Here is a 27,133-nt window from a genome sequence, read left to right as displayed (position 1 = left end):
TTTATCTGTGATGTATCAAGGTGAGAATTCCTTCCTTTCATTAAAATACAACTCAAGACAAATTAAATTTAGCAGAGTTTAATTGAGCAAGGAATAATTCACCAATCGGGCATCCTTCAGAACCAGAAAAGGTTTAGAGAGCTCTGCTCCATAAGGTGGTCAGGCAGCATTTATGGACAGAAAATGGAATGCAGTACAGAACCAGCTTGATTGATGATAGGTCTACTACCTTTGCCTCATTTGAACATGTTCTTATCAGTTGGCTGCCAGTGACTGACTGCAGCTCAGCTTTTGTGAATGGCTGAGACTCATCTATTTAGTACAAAAGTGTTCTCCAGTGTTAGACTTGCAATTAGTTCATGCGCTCAGTTGAACTTCATTATATAAGGACTCCAGTGTGGAGGCATCACAGGTCAAATGTAGTTTAATCTATCCTTCTTTCCACCCTCCCTTCTTCTTTCTCTCCCTCTATTTTTTTTCTTTTTCTCTTCCTCTCTCCCACTTCCTCATTCATTTTTATTCTACTTCAGATTCAGTGGATTTCTTCAAAGTGTCGATTGCTGTTATGTATGCCCATGGCAGGATCAGTACAAGTTGACTAACTCACTCTAACAGGAAAGTTCTACGAAATTTAATGTAATTGAGAAGGGATTTCTTTGTACTCCTGTTGACTTTTATTTAAATGCTTTTTCTACCACTGAACTTCATCAAATTTTAAGATCTTTGTATGGATTGAGAATGCTTGTGAGGAAAATAGATTTCAGTTTTCTGCTTATTGTTCTAAATTTTTGTCTTCAAATAGGTACTGGTTTAATAACTCTTTAGTATATACTCTTGAATAATTTACGGAATATTAAAAATATTATGTCTGCTATTTTATATTATTTTTATAAAGAGAAATTAATGCTATATATTACCAGAAAGATCATTGATACCTAAGTTAGTATTTTCCATTGTTATGCGATATATCCTTATTCAACAAATTATATTCCATGCAGTATTTTGAATATGTGAGTTGTATCAAAGAATATAAGAAATGTCACTAAGCTCACAGAGTTTATATTCTAGTTTATTTCCTGTATTTTTTTTAAATCTAAAATCTATGAAATAACACACCTAGTTTTCTAGACTTTAATCTGTGGGCAAACACATAGCTAGTAAATACTATTTTGACAATTACAAATGAGTCACAGGTTTTCTACCTATTGCTGTTTTTTTTTTTAACTTGAATTTCGTTTGATTAGTAGACAAATGCATTAGAGTTCCAAGTTGTTTTTTGTGATGCTTAATCTTGGTTGTCAATGGGACTAAGAGATGCCTAGGAAAAAACCTAGTAAAGCATATTGCAGGGTTTCTCTGTGAGGGTGTTTACAGAGGTGATTGGTATGTGAGTCAGTGAATAGAGGGATAGACTGCCCTGAATGTAGGCTGCATAATCCAAGCCTCAAGGTCCAGATGGACAAAAAAGAAGAAGGGGAAAGTTCTCCTGTTCACAAGGGCACACATTCTATTCTTCTTGAGCTAGTGAGTGTTTCTCCTGCTGTCACTGCCATCAGTTGTGGCCATGAAGCTCCAGGTTCCTCACTCAGCCTTTTAACTTGGACTCCATTGACTCTCCAGGGAGATCTCAGGCCTTTAGCCTGGAGCAAGGGCCACATCATTGGTCCCTCTTGTTCTGAGGCTTCCAGCTTCTCGGATTGATTAGCTACTGGTTTCCCTGGCTCTCCATCCAGAGTGGGACTCGCCAGCCTCTGCTAGTGTGAGTCATACTTACATATATGGTTGGTTCTCTTCCTCTAGAGAACGCTAATATTCTCTTTTTCAATCCCTAATTGGTTAATTTAACTTGCTGATTTTTTTAATTTTTAATAATAATTTGATGAAATAGAGTAGATATGCTTTCTGTTAAAATCTGATATTATCTTAAATTTGAGCTCATCTTAATATACACAGTATCTCTTTTTCCTTTCTCCTCACTGAAGAGGCCTGTTTGAATATCTAATCTTTCTCTCTCACTTCCTCTCTTTCTTTTTAAGAATGTGTGTATGTTGGGCTGGGGATGTGGCTCAAGTGGTAGAGCGCTTACCTGGCATGAGCGGGGCACTGGGTTCAATCCGCAGCACCACATAAAAATAAAATAAAGATGTTGTCTCCACTGAAAATTAAAAAAAAAATAAAAAATTCTCTCTCTCTTTCTAACTCTCTCTCTCTCAAAAAAAAGAAGAATGTGTGTATGTAAATCTCTCTCACACTCTCTCCTTGTGTGAGTATGTGTGTGCTTGTATAAATAAGTTTATAAGTATATAAATGTTTTCATTGTTCATTTTTTCCCTGTAGATCGATTTCAGCATTATTATAGTCCTTTGTCTTTGTCTTGTTTGTATTTTTTTTCCTTTCCTTGACTACATTTTAAAACTCTTATTTGTTATAACCATTTAAGGCCAGTGCTGTTTGTCCTTGTTTCTTTTACACTACAATTGATTTTTAACCACTCAAAGATAAACTGTGACTTCCAACTGCTCTGTGGCTCTAGTTGTTGCAATTCTTTTTTTGAAATGGCTGAGTGAGCAGGAGATGACTCAAATCAGGAGCAGGGCAGGAAGCAAATGATTTCTTCCCTCATGAATCTTTGACTCAGCATTTGGCAAATTCTAGGGATGTTGAGGTATTTTCAACTGTATCATTAGTCTGTTTTCCCTAGATTGTTCTAACATTTTTGATCAATTAAAACTTCATGAAAATACTCATATTTTTGCAACTCCTTGATTTGAAAATATCTGAAAAATCTGACAGTATGTTTTTCAGTGATAGTTGTGGTGCAAGTTAAAAGAAAAATGTCACTCAAGGTAATTTTAATTTACCTTATAACATGAATGTTTTCTGAGAATATACCATTTATGAAAATATTTTACAATGATTATTTAATAGAGCACTGACTAATGGTTTTCATTACATAAAATTAACATGGTACATGGAAAACAATTTGATCCTGTGGCAGGCAGCCTCACACTTGTTCCAACACAAACTATTCATCAGAATTTAAAGGGAATCACAGTTTTACTTTTACTAACACTATTATATTTCAGGAAACTGATATATGCTGTTTGCATCTTAGTTTGATCATATGTAGAACCAAGAGATTAAACTTCATGTTTTCTAAGACTCCTTAGTGTATCCTTTTATATATTTATTTATCTATTTATTTACTTACTTAACTTGTAGTAAAATTTAGTTTATATTTTGTCATTTAGTTCTATGAACTTTATTGCATGTATAGATTTGTGTACCTACAGTTGTAAACAGGAAAGAGAAGATTTTTATCATTCCCCAAAAAACTTCAAGCTGACTCTTTACAGGCATACCCACTGTCCACCCTAATCCCTGGTGATTATCTGCTCTCCATCCCTATAGCTTTATTTTTCATTATTATTTTTTGTTTGTTTTTAGAAAATGTCATGTAAGGCAGGCACATTGGCACACTCCCTTAACTCCAGTTATTGTGGAGGCTAGGGTAGGAAGATCACAACTTTGAGGCCAGCCTCAGCAACTTAGAAGAGAATTAGTATTTAAAACAAAAATAAAGGACTAGGGATGTATCTCAGTTGTAATTTACCCCTGGGTTCACTCCCCAGTGGGCCCCCCTCCAAAAAAAAAAAATTACATAAGTTGAGTCATACATACAGCATGCAACCCTTTAAGACTGGTTTATTACATTCAGAATAATGCCCTTGAGATTCATCCAGGTTGTCATGTGAACCAAAAGTTTGTTCGTTTTATTTTCTGAGTAGTATTCCATTGTTGAGATATACCATTATTTTTCTATTCACACCTGCTGAACATCATTGACTTATTTTGGTCTAGGATAATTATAAATAGAAAATATGAAATATTTTGAGGTTTTTGTTAACTTAGTTTGAGGTTTACTTTGAAGTTATTTAATTTAATTTATTTATAAATATGTAATTGCTTTAAAACTTTTTATTGAAAAGACTTCTTTCTCCTTTACTTTTGCATCATTGCCAAATATAATTTTGTCTTGTATTTGTAGATCTATTTCTGAACTCTCTATTTTTTAACCTCTCTATACCTTCACTCATCCATTCAACCACAGTCTTGATTACAGAATTATAGTGGATCTATCATAAATTTTAAATTCAGTAAGAATATTTTTCCATCTTTTTTTTTTCTTTTTTCACAATCAGTCATTTCTTCTAGTTTCTTGAACTTTTTAGAATACTAGTCTTCTACAAATTTAGATTTCTTTTTTTTTTCCTTTCTCAAAGCAATTTATTTTCATCTGTGGAAAGTTTGAGAATATACATATGCCACCTAATAATAAAATATATAAAAGACAAGCAAGCTTCACTGTCTACAAAGTACCTGACATCCCCTGATGTAATTAATGCCTTGCACCTGACAGTTTCAGGTAAGCCAGTTTTCACATCCTGTTCTGCAGTGCTGCTTATTTTTTTCTTCTGAGTTTAATTTATTCCCACAATAATCCTTTACAAGTTCCTTAAGTACAAGTCTCAAGGTAAAACATTCCTCAGTGTGTGTTAATTTTCACCTTTATGTTGATAATGGGTTAAAATAGTTTAAAACTCCAAGCTAATATTTATTTTTTCTCAACATTTTGAAGGCATTATTTCATTGTTTTTTTTTTTTTTGCTTTAATTTATTGATTTATGTTCAGTCTAATAGTTATTTTTGTAGGCAATCTTTTTTTTGTTGGCTTTTTAGTTTTTTGGTTTGTTTGTGCAGTTTTGCCAATTCTTTTTTTAAGTTTGCTATTTACAAATTTAGTTTTGTTTAATTTACTGAATCATTTTTGTACTTTATTTCTCCTTTTATGTTAAAAGATAAATGCCTATATCTGTTGGATTAAGTTTAAATGCTGAAAAATATTAAAATTTAATTTTTTAAAATATTAAAGGGGCTGGGGATGTGGCTCAAGTGGTAGTGCGCTCACCTGGCATGCATGCGGCCCGGGTTCAATCCTCAGTACCACATACAAACAAAGATGTTGTGTCTGCCGAAAACTGAAAAATAAATATTAAAAAATTCTCTCTCTCTCTCTCTCTCTCTCTCTCTCTTTAAAAAAAATATTAAAATTAGCAAGAGCATAATAGCCAGGTTGGTGGTGCACACGTCTAATCCTCTTGACTCCAGAGGCAGAAGCCCGAGGATCACATGTTTAAGACTAGCCTCAGCAGTTTAGTGAGGCCCCAGCAACTTGGCAAAATGCTGTCTTAAAATAAATAAATAAATAAAAAGACAGTGTGTATAACTCCATGGTAAAGTGCCTCTTGGTTCAAACTCCAATACTAAAAACAAAAACAAAAACAAAAAACCCTCAATGTCACAAATTCTTACTGCAATGGAGTTCAAAATATTTCAAGTGGCATTCTCTAAGCTTACAATAAGGATAATATTTTAGAAATTGGTACAAGCATTTTAACTTGGACATTAGTCTAATTCTCTCCTCCCCCTGGCTAAGTATATGTACATATGATTTAACTTAGATGGAAAGTGAACATTTTTTCATGTTTCAATATATTAAACTCTTATGCAATATCGACACATTTATTATTCATTTATTCACACAAATTTTTGAATGTATGATTATTAAGTTTCTTTTTTCTTTGAATAGTTGTCAAGCAAAAATTATACTCTAAACTGAAATTTATATAAAGAAATACAGAAATCCAATGCCCATAGGAGTAATGGGGGTTAGTTCAGTTTCACTGGAAGAAATGCTTGGACCATTAACTGATAAGAACAAAATATTTATGTTATGGATGAACTTGATTGAAGTTGAATGTTAATCCAGAAGAGGCTTTGTAGGGTTCTCAGTCTTACTTAGGGTTCTTTGGATTTCTCAGATATAACATGAAGTTTTTGACTGATATGTTTTCATCAACCTTATTAAGTCTAGGAGAGTTACATTGTTTTTCTCTTTATGCTTTCATACTGTTATCTCAAATAAAAACAATAATAGCTTGATCATTAACATGCAATCTAATAAGTCAGATTGGAAGGAGTATTATAAAATGTAATCAGAACATATACACTTATTTACGTTTAAAAAATTTGTACAAAAAAGAATTTTCCAACAAATGTTATATAATGTCATCAGAATGCAAGATAATATGATAATTGTTGATTACATACTAACCTGACTTTGAATGTCAGTAATTTTAAATAAAGACTGCAATGAGCCAGGCATAATAGTGCATGCCTATAATCCCAATGACTCAGGAGGCTGAGGCAGGAGGATTGCAAGTTCCAGGCCAGTTTCAGCAACTTAGCGAGGCAAGCAACTTAGCAAGACCCTGTCTCAAAATGAAAAAAAAAAAAAAAAAAGAAATAAAAATAAGAAGGGCTTGGAGATGTGGCTCAATGATATAGTGTCCCTGGGTTCAATCCATAGGTAAAAAACAAGAGTAGAGAGAAGTCAAATAACCAGTTTTACCATAATATCATTCAATATGTATTGAAATGGAGTAGAGGTTCCTAACCCAGAATAGGAAAGAAAGAAATGCCTTAATAAAGAGATGGGTGCATGTTTTTTTGGACAAAAGATGAAAAGAGAGCAAGTAAATGGAAATTGCATCCTAGGTGGAAGGAGCAAATTGAGGGGGACATGGGACCGTACTGCATCATTTCCTTCCATATCCACTATTTGAAACTCCAGATCTATTACTTTATGTATTTGTTTCCTCCCTTCTTGTTAATTTCTTGGTTAACCTGAAAAATAATTGGATATTGACAATTTACTGCCCTTCTCTGGTCAAGATTTAGTCTATGCAGACTAGTGTGAACAAGAGTTAATCATTGAATGGGAGGCAAAGTCATTCTAGACAAAAGAAACAGCATCTGTTTCTTATCTGGAAACTGAAAAGACAGGTCTTGTATCTTCAGTGCATATGAAATAAACTCTGAAGTAGAGAGTATAAGGAAAAGAAGGTCAGAGTTGCAAACGGAGAAGTAAGTAGCATATTGAAGTGTTTACACAGAACTCCATCCAGCTTTTGCTTCACCTTAAGGAGTTCACATGACAAGATTCATATTTTAGAAGGAGGAAAAAGGATCACGTGTATAATGCCAAGAATGTGAGATAGAACATGGCATTTGAAGAACTACAAAAATCGTTCACTATAACTAGAATCTCTGAGTACTCATAATGTGGGTGGTAGATGAGGCTGCAGCAGAAGGCCAAGGTCCAATTGTGAAGGGTCTCTTATGTTATACCAATGAATTTGCAACAACTAAAAAAATTCAAACAAAGAAAGAGCTTTCTGAACATTTTGAACCAAATTCACTACTAATATTTACATACTTCTTTGGAGGTAATGAGTCATTCAATTAAAAAGCTATTAGAATCTGGTAAAATGAATCTGATTAATTGTCATTATTTGTGGTGCTGTAGATCTAACCCAAGGCTTTGTGAAAGTTAGACAAACACTCTGCAGCTTCAGCCCAGCCTTGATTAATGTTCTTTTTATGAGTTGTATTCAATTAAGAAATTCCATATAAATGTATTGACTTTATTTCCTCTTATAAGATTGTGTTAATCAACATATATTTGAATAAAGGTTTTTAATTTACAGTCTTAAAGAAATCATTTACTTTAATATTCACAAGGGAAATCTGTAGGATGGATACTTTAATCCCATTTCGGAGATGTGAAAACTGTGGCATATTTTACTTAATATGATCATTATCAGAAAGGTAACAAGTGATATTATTAAATACAGATTATGTGTCCTGAACAGTTTTTATGAAAGTTTAGTTCATTTAAAAATGCTCTGATATCTGGGCACAGTGTCACACACCTGTAATTCCAATGGCTTAGAAGGCTGAGGCAGGAGGATCAAAAGCTCAAAGCCAGCCTCAGCAACTTAGTGAGGCCCTAAACAACTTAGGAAGACCTTGTCTCAGAATCAAAAACAAAAAAGGGTTGGGATATAGCTCAGTGGTTAATCATCCCTGGGTAATTTCACAGTATCCAAAAATTAAAAATAAAATAATAAAAATGCTCTGTAAAGTTTTTTAGTGACTTGAAGAGTAATACAAGAATCTGGATTTATTTCTATCAAAGCAAAAAAAAAAAAAGAGAATGTGGTTAATCATCATATCTATATATTCAGAGAGTCTTAAATGACCTTGAATGTTTTTAAACTTTGACACTTGGCTACATTTTTATCTTAGGTAATTAAAATACATTTTTCACATTAATTGCAAAAGAATTTCCTGCAGTGTTTTGCAAACCTTCCACAATAAATATTTTATTTTATTATGTTGTCTCCTATGAAACTAAAATACTTAGATATTAAAGTCTTTTGTACAAAATGTCTACTTTTGCTATATCTGTAAGAAATGTGTGTGTACATACACATGAGGGTATATGACTTTCAAATTTTAAACATTATCATTATTCCTATTCATTTGAATTCAATTTCTTTTAACAAAAATTTATTTCTATCACTTTTATTTATTTTTCAGTTGTCTTTGATAACACCATTATTGGTTTTAATGGGGGACATTTTTCCCTATGATTAGTTGATTTCAACAGGTGTACTTAAAATTGTAATTTTCTTTTTAATATTACGCATTCTTGCTACTGGTAATTGCTACTTTAGGAATTTTATATTATAATTATTATAGAATCTCACTTATTTTTTAAAGCACGTATATGACATGGCCATCTCAAGAATGTTATTTTTTAACTTCCATCAACTAAAGCTTTTAGCCAGAATGTGACTATGGCATCTAATTTAGAGAACCACTTTGTGCCTGCTATTTGCCCCATTGTTTTTGTTTAAATTGGCAGATTACAATATTCCCTTTGGATATTTTCATTCTCAACGTTGGATACATGCAGATATCAAATTACTGTCTGTTTTGTCAGCAAACACCACTGAAGAATCTAGGCAGCAGTTCTTTGCATGTGATGCATGATGCTATTTTCCTATTACATAGTTAAACTCATACTTCAGTCTGGTCAAGATTTCAATAATATTGATGCTTTTCTAATTGCATGTATCAGTGACCTCATATATCCTATTGACTCCAAGGAGTAATAAGTTGGAAATAATCCAATGTTGTTAACTCAGCAATAAATAATAATATATAATATATTGAACATATACACTGTGTTTCAGAGTAGAAAATATGCTATCACATTAGTCATATTTCATGCACTTGTCTGACTTGTTAAGAAGAAAAATAAATAATATGAAATATTGAATAAAACAAGATGAAAACACTAAAGAATTTACTCATGTAAATCAATGAAAATTAATGTAAAACACATAGTAATTTTTATAGTAATAGTGCCCAATTGTTATATTGGTATGCTAGTAGTTAATTATTTGAAATTAATGTTTATCAATCTAAGCAACATAATGAGAAAAGATAGATTTAAATGTGGTAAGACTTCATGTTAACAAAGATGGAGCTGATTATAGTGACAATAAACCTACTGGTAATGAGACAATTTTTTAAAAAGGAAAATAAATATGTATTCTTAAATGTTAATGAGAGAGAAATTGGAATGAAAATGCTATAGGTCACTTTTAAAACTATTATATTTATGAATTATATCTAAATGTTTGTGGATAAAGTTTCAAAAAGAGTTAAGTCGAAAGAATAAGTTTATCTGTATGGAAGTTCACATCACTGAATTTGGCTTAACATCAAAATTTGAAGCATGTGAATTTTATTTTTCTTAACTACAAACTGTCTGATTCATTCTACTGTCTTTCCTATTCCTATCCCCTCTCCTCTCCCTTCATTTCCCTTTGTCTAATCCAATAGTAGTTTCCTTTGGAGGAATTGGTCTAATTATTGGGATGAAATTTTGGAATGAGCACATGATTGCTTTGTGAGGAACTAAGAAGCAAGAGGGGCTTTCTTTAACATGTTTAGGGGGTATATTAATCTGAATAGGACACTAGAGTGAAATGCCAGTGAGTGAGTGTATTAAACAGCAGAAATCTGTTTTCCAACAGTTCTGGAGACTGGAAGTCCACAATTAGGAAGCTAAAAGGGTTGGTTTCTGATGAGAGTTCCATGGATTTTCAGATGACCACCTCGCTTTGTTTTCAAAGGGCCTTGTCTCAGTGCTCAGGTATTCTTCTTCTTCCTCAATGGACATCCAGTAGGGTAAGGCTCCAGTCTTTTGACCTATTTAACATTAATCATCTCCCAAAGACCCTACATCCAAACATAGTCACATGGTGAGGTTAGGGCTCAACACATGGGTTTTGAGGAAACAAAATGCAGTCCATAACAGAGAATGAGAGACCATGGAAGAGATATTTTTTCCTAGAGTGTTTGAAACATTGTAAGGTTTATTTGATTCATGTGTGTGTGTAAAATAAATAAATAAATAAATATATATATATATATATATATATATATATATGTATGTGTATACATAATTATCTACATATATTTATAAATATATACATGTGTAAATATCTACACACATTTATGTATATATACACCTATACATGTTCATATACATCTATATATTTATATATGTATACAAATATCTACATATGTTTATATATGTAAATATATGCATGTATTTAAATATATAGATATAGATATATGGATATATGAAATTGGTAAAAATTTATTCATGTCAATAATACAAGGCTCTTTATGTATTGTTGCAGAGTCACAATAGACACAGGACCTGTAAATGTTCATCTCTTTGATCTTAACAATATTTTGTCATTAGCATTCCAATGTGTCAAAACACCAAACTTGAGAAGCTGCTCCACAATTCTAGCTTCCTAGTCAAACTTATGTCATAATAGAAATATAACCATGTGACTTTTTTGAGAATGTTTTTGTGCTTACTGTTATTCTGTTCTTAAAATTACTATATTCATGTTTCTTAAAACACAGAGAACTCACAGAATGACAAAGAATTTATTTGCAGATTTCTTTGAACAATTAGCATGGAATAATAAATTAACAAAGTTTGTAGGTAATAGTTTTTAAAGGTAAGTTGTTTAAGTAAATCGTATCCATTTAAAACAGAATTATAAGACATGAAAAGAAAGACAAAATAATAAAATTAACTTTAATAAATACTTACATCCACTAAAAGTTAAATTAATATACATAATTTCCAATAAACCTCTGGTCAAGACATTTTTCTTTAGTGTTCATAATGATGTCATATTGCCTGTCTGTTCTTTCTGACTCTCCACAGTGCATTCTTTATATTATCAGTTTACTATGTTTGCTTATAATTCATCCTTTTCTTGTCAGGCATCAATAATGTAACTTTTACATTATTTTAAATTGATAGGTAAAATGACATGTATGTACTATATACATGATGATAATTAAGAGTATATATCTATATATCTGTATATTATATAGTAATATATAGTATATATATTAAAATATATATTGTATATATTGTAATAATATATTGTATTTATTATATAAAAATATATTGTATATATATAACAATAATATATTTTTATATATTATGTAATAATATATTGTATATATAAATAATATATATGTGGAGAATAACTAAATGTAGCCAATTAATATATGAATTAACTCATAGTTATCATTATTGTGTTGAAAACACATTGCAGCCACTTTCTTCACATGTTTCAAGAATACAATTTATTTTACTTATAGCAACCATAGTAATGATGACCTATTCCTCCTATTTAAACTGAAATGTGTATCCTATGATCAACTACCCTCCCTCCTCCAGTATACCCCAGCCCCTGATAACTATCATTCTACTTTCTCCCTCTATGACATAATATTTTGTAGATTCTACATGTATTAGTGATGTCAGGTATCCACTGAGTCTCTCTATTCATATTCTTTGTCCATTTTTCAAGCAAACAGTTTTTTTTCTTGCTATTGATTTTGTCAGCTTCCTTATGAATTTTGGATATTAACCTCTTATCAGAGGTATAAATTGAAAGTATTTTCTCCCATTCCGTAGAATGTTTTTTCTCTCTGATTGTTTCCATTCTGTGTAGAAGAGTTTTCATTTGATGTAATTGTCTTTGTCAATATTTGCTTTTTCTCTTGGATTTTGGGCTCATTCTAAATAGCCATTACCCAAACCAAAGCTGTGGAACTTTTCTTCTATGTTTTCTTCTAGTAGTTTTATAAATTTAGGACTTATAATCAAGTCTTCAACTCATATCTAGTTGACTTTTGTATATGGCTTGAGATAAAGGTCTGATTTTATTTTTATACATGTGGATATCTAGTTTCCAAATATAATTAACTGAGGATTAATTATTAATCTTTTCCCCATTGTGTGTTTCTAGCATAAAAGCTACCATTTTGAGTCTGTATTCAGCACAAGTTCAGGATAAGAAATAGAATGACAACAATAGGCTATAGTTTGGGCATTCTAATCCTTCATGATCTGTTAATTTCTCATTGAGAACCTACAAACCACTGAAAATGTGCCTATGTATCCTCTGGGCTCGTAAATCTCCAAAAAGGAATCTCTTAAAAACAATTTCCATAGGTGATGGAGTTTTCAACTGTGATAAGAATGACTTAAGTAGTAGCAATGGAGATTTAATGAAGGAAATAACATAAACAAGAGGAAAGGCATTAAACTATGGGATCAGAGCAAGGAAGGGGTAGAGATCACAACCTAGAACACTTTTCTGAGCTCCTGGGTTGTCACTAGTAAGTTCTGAAGTTGGTAAGAACAATGAATAGGAATAATACAGGACATATTCTAAGTGTCCTTGCTTTTTTATTCATCATAGAAATTATTACTTGTTGAGTTCCAAAAAATTATTTTATAAAACTTTTAACATGATTTCTATTTTCACAAAACTCCATTGAGTTTTTAATAATACAAGCCCCCATGTTTTCAAACAGAACAATCTGCAAGTTTGATTATGATAATTTTGTTAGTTTCTTGGGTAAATCAAACATTTCTCATTCACATTCAGCATATCAATACTTTCCTTTTCTAATTTATAAATGTTGCTCCTTTCATGCACAAAATTATAGCCATTGTTTTCTTTGCCTATCTTCTGGGTAAGGGTCCCTAAATTACAGATTTTCATTAGTGCAATTTTTTAAGGCACCTACATACATATCATCTGCATTTTCCATTTGTTGCTTTTCTTTTTCCTCATCTGCATCTCAACTACACTGGTATTACTTGTATCTGGCTCTTCCTTTTCAGGGAGGTCATTTGTTTTCTTACTGACAATGCAACTTGGCATTGATGGCTTCTTGTCAATAGGTCAGATTTCTTGGAGAAGGTTAATTAGAGAAAAGAAGCAGTGGTCATGGTCTTTAGAAGGAAGTTAATTTTTCAAATCAAATATATATATATATATATATATATATATATATATATATATATATATATAATTTCTAAACAATGGTTCCTTTTTGACTAAATTACAATAAATCAGATGATATAAAATCTGGGTTTTGTATTTCTTGCTTTTTATCAAAGATAAGAAGTTCTGAAGAATACACATAGGATATAGCAAGATGACAGAATTTAAACATGGGATTTCTTTCTGTACAAAACCATATTATAAACTCTTATTACAAATGAGAACTTAAACAATATAATCATGTAAGTATTTTTGATATGCTTAGGGGGATATCTTTTACTTGTATTCAATTTAGCTTAGGCTATATTTTGGGAAGATTTTTGTCCTTCTAGACACTTATTAAAAGAGAAACATGAAAAATGAGGCAGGACTCAGATATAAAGGTAGCAACTTCAAAAAGAGGGATGAATCATTGCACATTCAACAATGGATCTCATCAAAATTGTTCTTAGCATCACATACTTTACATTCAATGGTCAATCTATGAACAAACTAGTGACTGAGCTATGGGTTCCCCATCTCATTTATCACAGCAGAACTATATCTTTCACATTTCAAGAAAATTACAGAAAATAAAACTGCAATAAAACCAAAAAGCTGGAAACAGAGATGACACCCATGACAACATTAAAAAAAGGATACTGAAGATGTGCAGCCATCCGCACAACTTACAATTAATGCAGCACAAGATCGATGTCTGACTTTTTCTGGTGCAGTATCTGACAGAACCTAAAACAGGACCCAATGGGAATGCACCAAGTGCACATGAACAAATGCACATTGAAATAGGTTATGTTATTAATCTTAACTGAAATATATCATGATGTGTGTGTGCATGTGTGTATGTGTCTCCATATATTTTCCTGTGGGCTCAAACTTAAAATCATTAGACATTTGTAATTTTATGTGACTTTTTAACATCTGAACCATTGATGAAATGAGCGTATGATTTTCTTCTGAGATAATAACAATGTAGTTCTCCCAAAGTACTTATTCTTGACTGTATTCCAGATATTTCTATTAGGCAGACTGGTCCTGAAGCAGCTATTAAAACTAAAATCTTCAAATTATATTTTTGTGTGTGGGTAAGGATCAGGGGAGAAAATGAATGGGTAAAAGCAGGGTAAAGAAGATAAGAGTATCATTTAAGCTCAGCTTTAATCATGTAGAAATATCCTAGTAATATTATAAAAACTAAATTACTATACACTCTCTGTGTACATAGAATGTTTTCAAAATGTGAATACATGTACCCCAGAAACACTTGAGAAGAAAATATTTGGGATTTATATTCATAATACTTTATACTTTTCCAACTAATATTTATACTGTAGGGATTTAGTTTTAAAATTAATACTATTCTACATATTGGCAAGGTGTGCTGATTTTTTTTCAGATGGGGGATTGTTGCTAAACTTTATCAACTGCCTGTATCTGACACTGCTCACACCAGGCAGGTTGCAGAAAAATAGGTTTTCTTCCCCACAAATTTTCACAAGTTGTTTTAGAACAATGCATATGGGATAACAACCCAGTGTATATGTTCTTATCACTTTTTTGATTTCCTGTGGGTGACTTTTGAAGGCCTAACTTCTCAATTTGTAGTACAGTCCAACTGTATACAAAGAAAGAACAAATTTTAACATGTATGTAATATTTACATTTAGAAGACACATTAGTGAAAAATTTAGTTTAAAAATTACACAAGCTGTCACAGGATTTACTTTTCCTTTAAATATTAAAAATATTGCATTTTAAAAAGAACTCATAGGACTCACTTATAATGGGAAGAACATATTTAGGAAAGAAGAAAGATTGGAGCATAGTCTGCCATTAAAATATCAATCTGTTTTCATGTTTTAACTTCTTAGAAGATACAAGTGTAATTTTGTCATAAGTATACTCCAGTTTGAAGTCCATGTTCATGTTTAATAATGGCCTTTTGTAAGTTAGTTTGCATGTTTTTGAGTTTTGCTTACCACACCACCCCTTTCCAGTGTTTCTCCAGGAGTATAGGCCATACTCTTTAGTGGAACTCACCTAAATCACCTCTGAGAGTTTCCTGTGCTACCTCGGCTACCACTCATCATGTTTGGTTGAAAATATGTGCCAGAAAGAACCATATTACTGACTGCATGCATTTTTGTGAGAAAAGTTTGAAAAACCCTGCAGTGACATCATGGCCCCTTATTATTTCAATATATTCCCTGCTACTAAAACAGGATGTTACCTGAAGAAGACCCACGTCTTTAGGCACAGGAGATATGTGTTTTTTACAATGATTTGTACAAAGTGGGGTATGATTAGATACTTATTAATAAAATAACATTCCATATCCAACATATTACTATTAATATAATGGTTAAAATCTCAGACTCTGTAGCCAAACTATGAACTTATAAATTTTATCTCTACCATAGTATAGTTCTAGGACTGTGGAATAATAATGTAAGACTGTGGAATAATAATGTAATAATAATAATAATGTAATAATAACTGACATCTATGTCAGTTTCCTCAACTATAATTTGAGAAAATTAATTATATCCATTTCATAGTCTTATTGTATGGATTAAATAAAAAGCATTAGGCGAACACATGCAACATAGTATGTAGTAATTATTAGTTTATGTTATTTTTTTCCTTGTTTTTCTTTTATTTTTCCCCCAAATCCAATATAATTTCTTATGCACCTATAGTACTTAAAGAACTGTTGAATAAAAGAATGAATTAAGGTCTATAGATACTTATCTCCCCTCCATGCCTTTTTGTTGAATCATAGATTTAAGGAATGTATAAGAATAAAGGAATTATTCTGCCTTTGAAAAACCCAATTCATTCTACTTTAACTGCTTTGTACTTTGTCTTCATTCTTCAGTACATTAACTCCCAAATAGTTTTGTGAACAACCCAATAGCCTCACCAGTTTGATTTGGATTGGAAGGCTTTGTATAGCCTGAGATCACACATACCAACCAGGAGAGAAAGAATGCAAGTCACTTGTTCTTATCCTTGTTTTTAGAGACTGATGATTGTGAGGGTATGAAATAGGCAAATAATTTCCAAAATATTCTAAACTTTGTAGCTAGTATCAGATTTGCTGTGGTATTCAATGATACAAAATATTATTTCTTTCAAGGAATTGCTTCCTGGATGATTGTCCTCATGTTTGGTTTCTCACTTCTCTAATGTTCTTTTTATGTGGCAACTTGCATTTGAAGCATTCTACATTGATTCAAAAATATTTACTCAGTTGTAAATATTTCTTTCTTCTTTTTTTACACCAACACAATCTTATTTATTTCTTTAATGAATAACATAAATACAAATAAGATTAATCATCTTTAAGTATTATTTTCCTATAAGGAAATCATGTTTAAAGAAATATAAAACAGTATCTCTGCCTTTTATTCTGCATTCACTAATAAATTTTAATGCTCTTATATTTTCATATCTACTACTTCACTTTCATATTACTCTCATCTGTATTGCCTTCCATTTTTAATTCTTAGATTTTCCGTAGTTAGTGGGTTGAATAATAGTTTATAAGTCCTCACCTTAGAAATTGTTAAAGTCACATTGTTTGAAGGAAAAGAAAATAGTTTTTATCAGGGCAATTAATGATCTTGAGATGAGATCATTTAAGGTGGCCCAAAATACAATGGCAGGTATCCTAAGCAAAGGGAGATTGGAGAGAGAGAAGCACATAGAAGACAATAAAAATATAGACAGAAATTGGAATGATGTGTCTACAAGCCAAGGATCATCAAAGTATGTTCATAGCCACCAGAACTGTGAGAAAATAAATTTATATTATTCTAAGCTACCAAAATTGTGTAATATATTATGGCAACCATGATATCCTAAAATATCATTCCTCAAAAATTCCTTTATGTTTGTAATAAGTAAAAGCACAAAATTTGGAGCCATACTACCTAGATTTGATTTTTAACATACCACTTCCTAGATATTTGGTCTTTCTGTACGTCAAATTTACCATTTGAGAATGGGGATAACAGTATCAATTATACATTAGATTATTGTGAAAAGTAAGTTACTTTTTGAGGTTGGTTTAAGATTATGCTATGTTTTTCTCTTAAAAATAAATGTATAGATAAGCAAATGTATTCCATAGTGGGCTTAAACTGCCCAGTCCTCACAGGCCTCCTGGTGAACTTCTGATACATTCTCTTACTTCCCTTATTTTTGAGTGAAATTCAATATTCATGTGTAAAAGTGATTAAATCACAATGTGTCCAGCTGGATTAATTTTTCACATTAAGCCACCCAATCTCTTTTACTAATCTCACTGAGGATACTACTATTCTGATTCATAATAGTATAGGTTAATTCTACCCCTTTTAAAAATTTTCCTGGATGGAGTCATACAGTATGTACTTTATGGTTGCTCCTTTTGCTCAAGATTTTGTTTCTGAAATTCTTTCATGTTGTTCCTTCTCACTGAAGCAGATGATATAATATAGTATATAATATAATATAATATAGTATATATAAATACACTAATTGTTTTTGTTGGGCACTTGATTTTTTTCCAGCATCAGCTATAAATAATGGTGCTCTAAGTATTTTGTTTACATGGACTATGGTGGACACACATTTAAGCAGTATTTTTTAGGTGTTTACTTACTTGGAATTTCAGTGTCACAAAATGTGACATTCAGCCTTATAATATATTTTTTCAAAGTGGTTGTAAAAAATTACTCTTCACTTGCAGTTCTTCCAAACTCTCTCCAACACTTGGTTTCACTAGTACTTGTTTTTATCATCCACTTTTCATTTCGATGCAGATTAAATTTAAATTTGCATTTCCCTGATGTATAATGAAGATGTCCATATGCTCTTTTATGACTTTCATGTTTGTTTCTTTGTCCACTTTTCTCTTGGGTTATGTGAAATTTTTATTCTCTTGCTTCATTGCATTCTTCATTTATTCTGTATATTTTTTCAGATGTGAAAATTGCAATATCCTCTCTCAGAATATACTTTGCCTTTAAACTCTCTTTATAGTGTCTTATGATGAACAAATGTTCCTAATTTTAGTGTAGTCAAGTTTATCATCTTTTCCCTTAGAACAAATGCTCTGTACATTGTGAAGAATTTTTTTTTTTTTAACCTGTGTTGGGTCTTAAGGTTTTTTCTCTTGCTTTACTCTGAAAATTTAATGTTTTACAATTCACATTTAGATGTTAAATTTATCTGGAACACTTTTCATGCATGATTTAAGGTATGAGTCAAGATTCATTTTTTATGAACAGACATGTAGCAGTTATTGAAAAGATCATTCTTTTAAATCTGTAGTGCAGTGTCAATTTAGACAAAATCAAGACATTGCATTTCCACAATTAGATAGTAAGTTTGAGAAGGAAATTATAATCTTTTATTCTGTTTTTCTGAGGATATCATCAGCATCATCAATTGCTGAGACTGGACAGAATAAAGAATTGTGGTTTCTACATACTGTTTAGTATATTAGTGTCTTTTAAATTATTTATTTTGAGAATGAACTAACACTTTTCTTCTCTGAAACCATACTTCTTATTCTATTTGATTAAGTTAATACTTAGAATCATTCACATAACCCTATAACTGAAAAATAGTGTTCTTTTTCCCTTTGGCTACATAATAATTATTATTTTTTTTCTTTTTCTCTGTGTATGTGTTAATCAGTCAAGCGTTGATAATATGTCTGTATTCACAGATCTTAGCACACAGTAAGTACTTATGAAATACCTTTTGAATATACAAAGGGAATGTTTTAGTCAGCTTTTTCACTACTGTGACCTAAAGACCTGACAAGAACAATTAGAGGAGAAAAAGGTTATTTGGGGGCTTCTGGTTTCAGAGGTCTCAGTCCATAGATGGGCAACTCCATTTCTTTAGGCCCAAGGTGAGGCAGAACATAATGTTAGAAGTGTGTGGCAGAGGAAAGGAACTCAGAACTGATACCAGGAAGAAGAGACTTCACAACAGACAAAATATATGCCCAAAGGCATGCCCCCCAACCATGACCTACCTCCTCCATCCACACCCCCACTGCTGTAGTTATCACCCAGTTAATTCTCATCAGAGAATTAATGTAGTGATTAGGTTAAGGCTCTCATAACTCAATCCTTTCACATCTAAGCTTTCTTGAATTGTCTCACTCATGAGCTTTTGGGGAACACCACATATCTCAGCCATAAAAGGGAAAATCCTTTTTTCAAAATAGTGTACTCATGAAAAAGGACAAATACAATATATCAAAGTCAAAAGATGAGATGAAAAAATATTCTCAATTTTCTAAGCTACATTATATCATTGTATATTATGCATACATATAGTGTATACACCATATATATTGTGTATACAAGTATGTATGTGCATGAGCTTTCATATAGTTCTTACATATTGATCAACTATAGGGATAAATTAACTGAAAGTTAAACATCTCTGCAGGTTAGTAATATGTTTTAACATGTATATGTAGAACAACAAAATGTCATTTTTCTGAAAGGTAATTCTAAATACAATATAGCCATCCCTGTAGGATGCAGCATCCTTGCAAAACTGTTAGCCTGATAACTTCTGAGGGCATTCCTGATATATGAAAAAAACAATTTACCAAAATTGAAAGGGCTACTTTAAGTAAAAATATGTCAATCATGCTTGTATTAAAGCAACACACTGCATTCCATAAACATGCACAATTATTTTATGTTAATCACAAATTTAGAAAACAATGAAAAATTTGGTAAAAATATATTGTATTTCAAATAATTCATTCTTTCATTCATTCATTCAAGCACAGTGTTAGGAATGAAAAGCACAAAAATGATAAAAGTTTCTGAATTTCTTCCTGCTTTTATACATTACTTTCTCATGAAAACACTCATTTAGCTTTCCTAGTAAGAGGTGAAATGTAGGCCAATTGTGAGGTCAGGTAGGTTTCCACCTTCAGGACGGAGATCCTTCCTCTCTCTCTTGAACATAATTTTTCTTTTCTTTTTTTACTTCAAGTTGAGCTTATACTTATCTATGGATGCATACAAACACTAATAAAGTACATCTAGAGGTCTTTTTATTCAGCTCGTTGAATATGCATTGCTAAGACTCAGGTACCATATAGAATAAAATATAATATACTTGATATATAGCCTTTCATACTCAAGGTATCCCAAAGCACTTTACAGAGCAATGACTTAGATAATGTAGTGCAGTGATTGTGTTGGCAAACTTGACTGTCATTACTAACTCAGCAATAGATCACAGTCTAGCCTTGAACAGTATAACCTGTTTGAGTGAGAAGCAAAGTTAGGTAAAATTTTAAGAATTATACCCTGATAGATTTTTAAAATGACTTCCTATATTGTTATTTTTCCTAAGACTGATGTTTTACTTACAGATTATTTTATCACAATTTTATTAATTATATATCCCAGACATTAAGGCATTAGTTTTCATTTGATTATACATTTAAAAAAGAAAAATGTTATAATTGAAAATTAGAATTTAGTTCAAGTTTTACAAATTTAAGTCTGTTTTTATAATTTTCCTGTGTTCCACAAATAAAGCTGGGAGAAATTTGTATGTTCTTTATAAGGGTGAGGGCTATCTGAAAAATATATGCTTATTATAATTTATCTTATTGATAACGTGTGATATACAGTTCTAGAAATTTTATTTATTTTACTTACAAACATACTATTCCTGTAAGACAGGTATTATTACCTTCACATTATAGGTAAAGAATGGGTGCAGAGAGATTGGGGAACTCACTCAAGGTCACATTCTTAACAGGAAGGAAAATAGGTTTTAAGTCCTGCTCTCTTTTGCTCCAAAGGGGGTGCCCCATCCTCCACATTATAACATATGAAGTAGCAAGACAAGAATTAGACTTTATTCAATATTGAAATCAGAAAGTAGATTGAAATTAATGCACATAGGTTTAGGATAAGTTTATTCCTCAGATATAAAAACCACTAATGAACATAAAGTTACAGTAACAAATGACTCTATTTTAAAGATTCAGAAATTATTGCAGATGTTTCCAACATCCAAACATAGTCACTATGACTACTTGTGATAGAAGCAAATTTCTCCAACTGGATATTAACAAATGAGAGGCCAGAGGCAATATCTAATTATCCTCTTGCACATAGTTATCCAACTTCTATAGTATTTGATCATGAATAAACTTATAAGGTTACACATTTATTCATTGCCTATTATGTGTATACTTCTAAGCTATGGACTATGTACTTACAAATATGAACTAAATATAGATATTGTTTTCAGTAAACATAGAGACTATTTATGCATGTATTTCAAAATGCTGAAATCAATCAGTAAGATGAAAGAATAAGGGAAAAAGTACTGAGACTACAAAGTCTGAAAAACTTCCAATAGGGAGATCAGAGAAGACTAATAATTAGAAGTCATGTTAGTTACAAAATTGCCTAGGTACAGTGTTTACCAAAGACACAGTTATGCCTTCTCTCCCAAAAGTTTTTCTTTTTTCTCTTTCTTGTATTAAGAATGTCATTATATACTCAGGCATCTATCTAAGAAACACACACTTCCTTTTTGACATCTCTTTTTCATTATAGAGCCCATCTACCTTGGACTTATGTCAGTTCTAGCTGCAAAAGGATTGTTTGTTTTGTTCCCCCCACCAGTTCAAGACAATCATGCCTCAAATCATAACTGAATAAACAAAGATATAACAAAGTCAGTTGAAAGAGTCCATGGTAACAGATGACTTACCCATTGATTTGGAAATGATGGTTGGAAATAATTTTAACAAAAATTACGATAGGAACGAAAGTACCTGATGAATTGAAAGTATAGAACAGAAGCGGTATTTTCATAACTGAGCACATACTAAACACTGCTGGAGGTCCAGTCCCCACTACCAGAATTTTGATGCACTAGGTCTGGAACGAGTTTGGACAGTACATGTCTAACAGGTTCTAGATGAAGCTACTACTGCTGTTGGTTCATGGGCCACACTCTGAGAGCCATTAGGTTAGAGAAATATCTGGTATTTTTGATTCTCATTATTTTCATCATCAACTAATTTTCAAAGCTGGATATGGTAGCACACACCTCTAATCTGAGTGGCTCCAGAGACTGAGGCAGGAGGATAACTAGTTCAAAGTCAGACTCAGCAAGGTAGCAAGGCCCTAAGTAACTCAGCAATGTCCTGTCTCTGAGTAAAATATAAAAATGAGCTGAGAGGTAGCTCAGTGGTTAAGCACTCTGGGTTCAATCCCTGGTAACCCTCCCCAACCCCCCCCCCAAAAAAAAAAACAAGTACTAGTTTTCATATCTGGTCTTTATAATGTTTTTAAACATTTCCTATGTGGCATTTGCATTCTATTAATTTTCCAAGTAGTTTCAAATTTTAATTTTCAAATAAATTACTTGAAATTGGATTATGTTTCTTGATGGAATTAATTTTTAAAAGAGAGTCTTTCTGGGTTTTTTGAAATTCTGCCAAAGATCCAAAAGCCTCCAATATAATTTCTCAATGAAAAGCAAATGAATACATTTGGGTGAATTCGAAAAAAAAAATGAACTTAAAAAATAATGCTGAGTGGAAAAAAATATCAGAAAACATATATGGTCTATGATTCCATTTATTTTATATTAAAAAAAGATACAATGAAGTGTTTATGATGGAAGATGAGAATAATGGTTTCCCTTGGAGTTGAGGTAGGTAGTGGCTGTGAAGTAGCCATAGGGTGATTATGGGGGTGATGGTAATGTCTATTCATTGATTAATTTATATATAAATTCATCAAATTATAAATTTATGACTTATGTATATTTCAGCATGCTTTTTATAATGTGTTAAAATTTCTATTAATTAATCTGAAAGCATTGTTTTACATATGTTATATAATGCATATGTTTAATATAACAAATTCTTTTTGTACTTTTGTGAAAAGTTTCTCCACTAGAAAAGTGGTTTGAAGTAGTTAATATGACAAAACCATTTCTTAAAGTTATTATTTGGGCAAAGTGATTTTTATAAGATAAAAATTCCTGTTGTCTTTCTATATTTTCAACAGAACTTACTATATAATGTTTAACATTCTCATCAAGACCAATCTTAAAAATGGATCATAAATGTATACACAAGAAGACTGAATTTAGGTTCTTTATAGAATTAAATATTTCTGTTAGTTTATGCAAGTAAATTAGAATATAGAGTAAAAATTGAAGTAATTTTTTCTAAGTGAAAAACTTGTTTTACAATCTCATGAACTGAGAATCCTTTGTTTGTATTATTTATATATTATTTTATATTCATCACTTTGATTCTCTTGCTTATAATCTATTCCATGAGCATTGTGTCATAGTTAGCTGAATTATAAAGAGGTGAAATAATTCGTTATTCAGTCAGTGATTCTACTGGATTAAAAACAAGACAGGTTGGTAATGATCCAGCCAAAGTGAATAAAAAGAGAACAGGTAGGCACATATGGTACAACATCTGCTTTCAAACTTAGAAAATATCTTCTCTAATCCCTGAAGCTTTCTTGGCTTTTCTTCTTAATTCTCTTTCTTTGCAGAAAGCACTGTGAAAACACATCCTGACTATTTTTTACATTTATTATAATTTTTCCAAATATTAAATCACTACAATTTCCATTTCACAGTTTCTGATCCTATCACAAAAGCTTCTGAATACTGAAGCAAATAGATTTAGAATAGTTAAACATAATACTGAATCTGAATCTCAAAGAGAATCTTTCTCTTCTTTAAGTGGATTCAGTCTGTTTCATTCTTTATCTTTTATGATAGAAGGTAGTTTTGTTTTTTGAAAAGTCTGTCGATGCATTGTAGGAATGTTACACAAACAAATGTATTATATATTTTTCCTGTAGTGTTCCTCATCTTCAATGAAGATAGCTGAATGCACCCAGGTATAATTATGAACACAGTCGTGCTTTGAAAATACACTTTCATCTTTTCTTTTCTTTCCTGCCCTCTTAAAAGTCTGAATAAGAAAAATTAGTTTTTTTTAAACTGCAATTTTTGATTCCTGATAATTCAGAGTCTCTTATAACTCAGAAATTTTTGTTGGTCTATAAAAAGCATTTTCCCATTTATTCAATGAATAAATTCTACTTAGAAGGAATAACTCCATTGCATAAATACCTTCTAATAAGTTTTAAATCACCCATCAGTAATATTTATTATGGCACACCTGCACTAACACATGACCTTTTGCAAGAAGCTCAACACATTCCTGCAGAGTATCCTACTTCTTAGTGGGCATCTTCCATACCAGGAGTTTTCCTGACATCCACCTCACTGATATTCATAACTGTCCTATGGGCCATCATTCCCTCAACACAGACTAGAAATTGAGGCTTGGAACTGGTAAACCAGTGACTCTTATGTCACAGAGCTGTTAAATGAGAAGGCTAGCTGTTCATTCCACTCTCAGTCTTTCGATTCTTGACCTGTGTACCACAGATTCTGTGTTAATGTATCTAATTCTTACTTACCAATTCATGTTTATTAATTTTATTTTGTCTTTCTTCTATTTGAATTAAGCAAGGATGAATACATGAATTCTAAGTCCATATGGAGTGAAGCATAGTACAGTCATCTTTAGAATGAACGTAACAATTATGACCTTAGTAACAACACTGGGCAAATATTGCCTATTAGAAAGCTCAGAAAAACATCATATAGAAGAATTATGAAATTGCTTTAGGGAGATTTAAAATATTGTGATGATTAAGATGCATTGGGAAGATGTAACTAATTCTTTTAAATCCTTGGTTTTACCACTAGAAAATCTTCTATTTAGTATTCTAAATACAGATAATGTTTGGAAAGAAGTTGTTTATATTTTCTTGTCTCTCTGAAACAGAACAAAAATGATGTTTAACTAGTATTCTTAAATGTTTCTATGGTTTTGCCTTCTTTCATATGATAGCCTCACACAAGAGATGATATATTCATAAAAATACATTTCTAACATCTTTATGTTGATTTAGCATTTAAACTTCTGAATAGTTTTTATTTCTTTTCTACTGATCATCAGTCATTTCTTGCTGCATAATAGTTTTTATGATATCCGGCTGGCTTCCTTCTACTTGTACATCTAATTTGTTCATTGTGACCATGAGTTAAACTCAACAAGTGACCTTAGAAGTACTTACTAGGTATTCATATTATTATTAAAAACCATTGTATATTATCAGCATTTGCTTCAATATCATCCTCAGATTATTCTAATCTGACCTATTGTCTTTAGACACAGATCTTCACTCAAAGTGTAGGCACCCAGCATTGGAATAATGGGGAAGGGAAGAGTCTATTCAAAGAGAGACACAATGTAAGAGAATTTGATATTATAGCACCAGGTGACATGACGCTATTGTACTGTATTCCACACTCACAAAAAAATCAATGACTCCTCAAGTGCATTTATTAAAGAGAAAACAGAATGAAAAAGAGACAGGAGAAGGATAGAAATAATCAGCTCTATTCTCCTGAGGCAGGAGTCCTGCTAAGCACACTCTTTAAGGAGAGAGAATATCATTTCCCTGCCTGACCAGGACTAAAGCTGCTGCAGACAAGAAACCTATGGCTCTCTTAGGAACTGCCACTTTTGTGGTAGGGAAGATTTAAAGGACTTATCCAACAGCCAGGAACACTAGATAACATAAGCACCATTTTTATGTAGCAGTGGCTCCTAGGATTTTCTTCCTACATGGCCGTAAGTTTTGCCAGTGATTGCTGCATCCCTATGCCAAAAATGATTCAATAAGTGAAGAAAAAGGGTGGAGGCTCTGAGTCTTTCTGTTGCTTGAAGTGACTATTTTCTCAAGCATTTCTTCTTTGAGTGCAATTAAAAAAACTTCTCCCTCAGTAGGAATGGAATTGCTTATAAGCTGTAGAATCAAATATTATTCAACATCACAACATGTGTGTGTGTGTGTGTGTGTGTGTGTGTGTGTGTGATGCTGGTTCCAGTTGAACTGGGAATGAAATCCATTACAGAAAGTTAGCATCCCTACCTGTCTGAATAGGTGATCCACAGCCTGCCTTTTTTACTGGGCTCAGAAATTGCATCACTTGAGCACAGTAGGTCCCAAAGAACACAACCCAGCTTATATAATCTCTTCTCCTGAAAAATGATCAATCTAGCTATTAAATACAAAACTATGTTTCTAAATCTGATAGAAGCCTATAATTTGATTTTTACCTGACTGTGCATTTTAGCTAATTATTTAAATATAAATTTATTACCTACATAAATGTACCTGATTGAGAGAACATTTAAGTAGGCCTTTCCTAGTGTAGTAACATACTCTTATGCTAGCTGACAGACCCATACATCTTTTTCAAGTGTACAGATAACATGGGCCTACTTCTGTGCATCTGCTTCTATTAATGGGTGTTGAAGGTGCATAGGATGGATTAATCATTAGTACCCAGCTTTATAGTTATGATAAAAACAACTTTAAAGTTCTGTTTTGCTCGTCTTTCAGAATTAAATTTTTAGCTCTTGATATTATAAGATTAGAATCATTGTGTTTCTTTCAGCATGGTCAATGACTACTCAGAAAATTCTTCAGAACTGGCTGTAGCCATTTAGTAGGTCCCAAGTAAAGGTTTTAACTGAACCTGAGATTGCTCAAAATATTTAAATGTAAGTTAACTTACTTTATTACAGAGTTCTTATCTTTACAATGAGGATCAAAATGGAAAGAAAAGTATAGCCAGACTAG

Source organism: Marmota flaviventris, chromosome 3 (genome assembly GCF_047511675.1).
Source record: "Marmota flaviventris isolate mMarFla1 chromosome 3, mMarFla1.hap1, whole genome shotgun sequence".
Taxonomy (NCBI): Eukaryota; Metazoa; Chordata; class Mammalia; order Rodentia; family Sciuridae; genus Marmota; species Marmota flaviventris.
This window is presented reverse-complemented; position numbering follows the sequence as displayed.